This window comes from Micropterus dolomieu, linkage group LG01, assembly GCF_021292245.1.
Source record: "Micropterus dolomieu isolate WLL.071019.BEF.003 ecotype Adirondacks linkage group LG01, ASM2129224v1, whole genome shotgun sequence".
In the NCBI taxonomy this organism is placed as follows: Eukaryota; Metazoa; Chordata; class Actinopteri; order Centrarchiformes; family Centrarchidae; genus Micropterus; species Micropterus dolomieu.
In genome coordinates, this window is record NC_060150.1 from 408,089 (window position 1) to 415,381 (window position 7,293).

At 40.1% G+C, this 7,293-nt stretch overlaps 2 protein-coding genes across 2 annotated transcripts in view; one reads left to right on the forward strand and one right to left on the reverse strand.

Annotated features, from left to right (window-relative positions):
• The window catches only part of LOC123971238 (NLR family CARD domain-containing protein 3-like), a 427,855-nt gene that overhangs the window by 360,188 nt on the left and 60,374 nt on the right, over positions 1 to 7,293 (forward strand). The gene's annotated exons all lie outside the window — the stretch shown is intronic.
• Positions 1 to 7,293, reverse strand: part of LOC123971220 (NACHT, LRR and PYD domains-containing protein 12-like) — a 524,333-nt gene that overhangs the window by 223,155 nt on the left and 293,885 nt on the right. The window lies entirely within an intron of this gene.

Here is a 7,293-nt window from a genome sequence, read left to right on the forward strand (position 1 = left end):
GGTTTCAATGGAAGTGATGGAGGACAGAGTCCACAGTCCTGCTTCTGTGGAAAAAGACATTGGAAAGTTGAGCTGAGGACAATATGAGGCTTCAGCAGAGTTCCACAAATCAAGTTCAGCTCTTTTTAGTCTGAAACTTCCTCTTTGGATTTTGTCCTAAAATGCTTCACCTACCAAAGTCTGTAAATAGCAGTCAGGATATTTGTGGTGAGTCTAGTAATGCAAACGTTAGAATACAGGCCAACAGAGCTGCTGCTGATGGAGCCACAGTTAAGTTTGGTATCTGTCAGGAACAGTAAGATCTGCTCAGAGATCAGAACATTTAGTCCTGGTTTGGTCCAATATTTGCTGGAAATGAAGCGAAGATACACAGACTGAAATCATTCAGCTTCAGCTTTTAGTGAACTTTGATCCTTTTCTTGTTGAGAGCTGCCAGTTTCTCCAGAAGCTTCTGTGGCTGAAGGCTAAAAATGACATTTCCATCCCTGGCCGTCTTCCTCTCTGTCTAACAGGATCTATGGGAGACCAGCCTCTGCTGGACCTGGACCTGAGCCCAGCTGTGTGTCCTTCAAGAGTGACCAGTCAAAGCAAAGCCTCTTTGATTTTAAAGGAGGCCGACCGTCTGCTGCAGAGAGGTCAGCTGTTAATCTCATTAAACTCTGACTGATTCATGTTTAACTGTTATTTATCCAGAGAAGTTTTATTAAAATAACTACGCAGGTCAGTTAACACTTCATTATTTAATAAGTTAACTTAAGTGACATAAGTTAACTTGCGTGTTAACTGACCTGCGTAGTTATTTTAAGAAAAACCGTGATCTTTTCCTAACCTTAACTAGTACATTTGTTGCCTAAACCTAACCAAAGTGCAACATTTCAATAACCTACACATTTTACGTAAATTAAATAAAAATGTTTAATGCTGTCCTTGTGTTTCTCCTGGTTCTAAGTCGGGATCTGGTCCTCCATCCACCCCAACCACCTCCTTACTCAGTCTTTTATGTTAAGTATCATATTTTTCATATACTTTACCGTCAAAAACTGACACTACAGGGTTCCCACTGCATTGAACTATAACAGTATAGAGATCCCAGGTGCGTCACACACTGACCATGTGTCCATATGTGACGAGTCAGGGAGTGAGAATGAGCAGCGCCAAAGCGACTGTTTTAATCTTGTGTCTGTCTCTGTGTGGACAGACATAATGTGAGCTAACTCTTCATGATTCCTCCACAGAGTCCACCAGGAGAGCTCAGAGGTTCCCAGTGGTCAGTCTGCCCAGCAGCATCAAACACACCTGGACTCCATATTTATGGTCTGTACATGTACAACAACTACTTTTCCATCTATTCTGTTCACAATAATCTCCACGCTGCACTTTTATGTTTTCATTTTCCCTGACATTATTCAACAGAGTCTAATCAAGAGAGAGTCTTTCAATTTAAGAGCATGATTTATTGAATTCAGATTTTGTAATGCTAGCATGGCTGTAGCCTCATTGTCTGGTTCTTATTTCGTCCACTGGACAGACAGGACAGGAAACAGGACAGAGCGGACTCATGGGGCCTTTCCGAAACTAGACCCTCGCCACTCCTCGTCACAGAGTCACCCTCACAGTCAAAACAAGTTCCGTTAACGCGTAGGGATCCCCTACAAGTTCCGACCCGAGCTCGACCCCAGCCGATCTATCAAAACAAAAACTGACCCAAGCCCAGCCCGAATCGTCAGGGTCCGACGGGCTTGCAGACCTTTAGTGGGGAATAAACACAGTGGCCAACTTTCGGATGAACTTTCCTCTCCATGGCGTATGTTACCAAATTATTTTTGTTAGATTTTGAATATTACTTAAAACAGTTCAAATGTGTGAAGATTTACTATATTTAATTCCTTTGTTGCTTGTTACCTGATGCCTCTATCTTGTTGTTTCATGTTCTATTATTCTGTCGTTTAATGTAGGCTACTTTTGTTTTGGCTGAAGATTTTCGTAGGAGATGAATAAGATTCAATAGAAACAACAGCATTTTCTTATTAAACACAAATTTATTTTGATAGCCCTTATTGTCCCTGAGGGGCAATTTGTTTTGCAACAGTAGCTAACACACATCAACCAAATAGTAAATAATAAATAGAATACCTAAAAACATACAATATACAATAGGTGTTATCAACATACAGTAAAGCGACCATGAGATATAGATATATATCTATAGATATCTATCTATAGATATCTATCTATATATATATATATATATATATATATCTTGATAGATATCTATCTATCTATATATATATATATATATATATATATATATATATATATATATATATATATATATATATATATACACACACACGTGCAACAGCAACCAGGCCTACAGTTTGTTTAAAAACAACTGATGGAACAAATGATCTCAAATATCTATTTGATTTGGCCCTCCTAGGGACAGTGTACCTCCTCCCTGATGGCAGAAGTTTAAAGTCTAGGGTGTCGTGGGTCCACCAAGATGGCCTTTGCCTTCCGAATGGCTCTCTCTTTAAAAACATGTTCAAGATCACTCAAATTAGTGCCAATGGTGTTTTGGCAACATTTAACAATCTTGCTCAGCCTATTTTTGTTAACCATGCTGAGATTGCCATATCTAACCTTTGGGCTGCTTTGTTAACCGAAATGTTAGTGTAGTTCCGTAATTTAAAAATCCTACATGTTTACGGGCATAGTCACACGGAGCTCACATTTGAAAGAAGGGTTCTCCATCGTGCAGCAAAGGGTATTACATTCCCTAAACAAGCAGCATCAATGCTCACTCAGCATTGGAGGGTTTTATAACCCACTACCACTCTGCGTTAATTGGTTTTGGATGGCCCTCAATGTGGCGGACCCTCCGAATGACACAGCTCCTGTGTCAGCCAATCAGAACTCCTGCTGCTGCTCTGATAAATTTGTGTATTTACAGTTTCCTTCAGGTCTAAAATACTGCCTGACTTTAGCAGGGAGCCACGAAGACAACAGAGGTCCTTTTGAACACTCTGGAGGATTTAAGAGACGAGGAATTCAAGAAGTTCAAATGGTATCTGAAGCAGCCTGACATCCTGGAAGGCAACCAAACCATTAAAGCATGCATTCTCCAAGCTGGAGAAGGTAGACAGGCAGGACACTGTGGACCTGATGGTGAACGCCTATAAACTTAATGGAGCTCTGAAGGTGACCAAGAAGGTCTTACACAAGATACTCAGGAACGACCTGGTGCAGAGTCTGACAGACACCATCTCAGGACTAGAAGGTCAGTTTTATATTTTTTGCAACTTTTCTTCTTTGTATTTTCAGGGAAAAAGAGAAAGTTGGTTCACAATACTTGTAAAGGAACAGGGTCTCTCAGTACGGAAGCTCACTGCATTCACCAAAGAATACAATTTGAAGCCTGGTGTCGTTATGAGAAAAGGTTTATGTTTAAGACCATTCCCATGAGATGGCTTTCTTGATTTAATTTATTCCCTTTTAGGTAGTTATATTTTATTGTTACAACATAATAGGTTATATAATGAAATTGAGTTTTGTTACTCCCTTGTGTGTCTTTATCTCCTGTTTCCTGAAATCAATGAAAATCAAAGAACCACAGTCCACAATAATTATACCACGTGAAAAAGAAATACTAATTAAAGAGCGCAAGTCAAAATGAAAATATAACACATAATCTCTCTGTCTCAGTGTCAGTGGAAACTTCAGAGAACAGAGGACCATCCTCCTCTCAGTGTGAAGGTAAAGCTGCTTTATTCTCTGGGATGTATGGAAGGGAAAATGTAGTTTTAAGATATAAAAATAACTAAGTAACTTTTACCTTCTCAGTTAGATAATGTGACAATATTATACCTGAGTGAAAGCAAACAGCAGAACCTGATGAGAATTAGTCGAAGCAGTATCAGAGCAGCTGCAAGTCAGAAACAACATTAAATTCAGTTCCCTCAACAAACAAAAAGGGTCTGAAAACTATTCAAATGTCTTAAATTCATTTTCAGTGGTCTTGGATATTTTTTTCTTGGCTGCCGTAAAAGGTAACATAAGGAAAATATTTCATTGTATGTTGCACATCTATAAGCTAAAGTGGGATTGTTGTGACAGTGGATTTTGCTGCAGGAGTCTGTTCAGTATCCTGTAGCTAGCACTGTCAGTCATCGGCTCATAAGAGACAAGTGAAGATTTTAACTTTTTAAATGGTTAATCCTTTCATCTATTTTCTGCAGTTCATCTGGGTCCAGGTCATGGTTATTGATTTCTTTATATTATAAGCAATTATTGTTAGACAGCTGGTGAGTACTGACAAAAACTTTATACTTTAATTTCAGACAAGGGAAAAAACAATTTTGAATCACCGTTACACAACAATAAGCAATAAAATACCTATCACGCTGTCTCCCAAGCTGGACATGGTCACTCTGAACTGGTGATGGTCCACCTGATTCCTGCATAAAGTAAAGATCTGTAAACCTGTGGTGAGCACATCAGAGCAGTGGACCAGTAAGGCTGTAGAGGATCTTCAGGCATGTTTAGACTGCACTGACTGGATTTTCTGCCACCAACAGTCTGGATTAGTTTCCTGATGCTGTGATGTCCTACATTAATTTCTGTGAGGAGTTCACAGCCAAACTCAGACAGCTAAGGCTGGAAAAGAAGATATTTAGGAGTGGGGAGTGTTTTAAAACTCCGAGTAGTTTTTTAGTGTGGACAAGCAAAAATTCAGAATTCAGAAACGATGGGTCTTATAAATCATGCAAAGCAGAAACAGTTTTTGATTTGGTATTTTTATTGAAATATTTTGTACTGTGCAAATAACACTAATAGTTACTGTTTAGTCGCTTTAAACTCCTGTTTTAGATTCAGTAACAGATTCAGCTCGTTATTGGTCCATGCAAAAACAAAATTTAGTGTGATACATCGTCTGTATTACTTTTTTCTTTCGCCAAATCTTCTGTAACTACAAAATAGACCATTTGCTTCATGTTTACATTGTCACACGCATGCCCAGTGTACGTGGACGGCCAGTCGATGTGCGTTTTCAGAAGTTTTAATACAGACGGAGATCAGTTCTCATATGGAGCTAAAACGCTGGTGTGGACGGACACGTTTGTTTTTAAACTCTGTTTTTAAACACAAATGGATCACAGACTTCCTGACGGACAGGAAGCAGTACATGAAGATGGGTGAAGAGACTCCACCTCCGTCAAGCTTCTGAAGTTTGCGGATAACACCACCCTCATTGGGCTCATCACAGATGGGAGATTGACCACCTGGTGACCTGGTGCAGCCAGAACCACGTGGTGCTCAACAGTCTCAAAACAGTGGAGATGGCAGTGGACTTCAGAATGAGCACAGCGGCACCTTCCCCCATCATGCTGTGTTACTCCCCAGTCGCCACTGTGGACTCCTTCTGCTTCCTGGTCACCATCCAGGACTCGTGGCGTGCAGGAAAGATTGTGGCTGACCCCTCCTGTCCTGGACACATACTGTTTCAGACTCTTCCCCTCTGGCAGGAGGCTGCGGTCCATCAGGACCAAAACCTCTGGCCACAAAAACAGCTTCTTCCCATCTGCAGCTAGCCTCATTAAGACCCTGGTCTGTTGCTCACTGGCTCTGAATACACGTGCAGTCAAACAGGTCACAGGAGGGGGGATGGTGATCAATGCTGCTTTAACGTTACCTGGTCCCTGCAGCACTGACTGTGCTTGTAAAATAAATATCCACCGCGACTTGTAACTTCTAACTTCTCTCATCCTGCAGCCTGTTGTTGTTTTTGATTGTTTCCTTCCTTCAAAATAAAAGCACATAAGCTGTCTGTCGGAGCTAGATCAAATGAATGATGTGTATTTGATATTATTTGATAATTTTTACATAAGCATTATTCTGTTTGAAATAAATAAACTGTTTGATAGTAGGTTCAGTTTTGTGCAAAAAAATTAAAGGCCTGTCCCAAATAAAGGCAGGGTCAGTTCAGTGATTTTAGCAAATAAAAGCCTGGGCTTTACAGTAATCGCAAGAAAATCATGTGAATAATCGCGATTAAAAATTTTAATCGTTGCCCACTACTAATAAATACAGATCCTCTTTCCCTGTAATATCTCTGCACAACACAAACCCAGACATGTAAATATCTGCTACATTGTTTTCTACACATACATCTTAAACATCTTATCATGTTATAACTTGCATCTGTTTATTCCATATTTCCATATTTTTACATTTATTTATGTCAAATGTCTGTTTGTCTACATGTAGCACCTTATCACCAAAGCAAATTCCTCATACTTGTAAAATATTACTCGGCAGTAAAGCTCTTTCTGATTCTGATTCTAATATAAATGTCTGTGTATGTCAGTGTATTTTACTTGTTGTCCTTACTGTCCCTGTTTTTGTCATTCTTAGACCAGTATGACTGTGTAAAGATATTCAGCTTCATACTATGTTATAAAGTTATTAATTTGCTTTTTGATGAATGCTACAGAAACAGTGAGCATGTATATAATCAGAGGCACCACCAAATTTACTTAAGGCTGAAGGGAAGGCAAATTTGAGGAACAGATAAAGTCTATGCAAATATGAGACATAGACATATGTTTATCAAGACATACTAACAACCAACCGTGATGGTCTTTGTTGTATGTTCATGCAGGAAATGCTGATGCAGTCTGTCAGCGTAAGTTGAAATCTAAGCTGAAGAAGAAGTTCCAGTGTGTGTTTGAGGGGATTGCTAAAGCAGGAAACCCAACCCTTCTGAACCAGATCTGCAGAGGTCAATGATGAACATGAGGTCAGACAGATTGAAACAGCATCCAGGAAACCAGACAGACCAGAAACAACCATCAGACAAGAAGACATCTTTAAAGCCTCACCTGGAAGAGATGAACCAATCAGAACAGTGATGACAAAGGGAGTGGCTGGCATTGGGAAAACAGTCTTAACACAGAAGTTCACTCTGGACTGGGCTGAAGACAAAGCCAACCAGGACATACAGTTCACATTTCCATTCACTTTCAGAGAGCTGAATGTGCTGAAAGAGAAAAAGTACAGCTTGGTGGAACTTGTTCATCACTTCTTTACTGAAACCAAAGAAGCAGGAATCTGCAGGTTTGAAGAGTTCCAGGTTGTGTTCATCTTTGACGGTCTGGATGAGTGTCGACTTCCTCTGGACTTCCACAACAATGAGGTCCTGACTGATGTTACAGAGTCCACCTCAGTGGATGTGCTGCTGACAAACCTCATCAGGGGGAAACTGCTTCCCTCTGCTCGCCTCTGGATAACCAC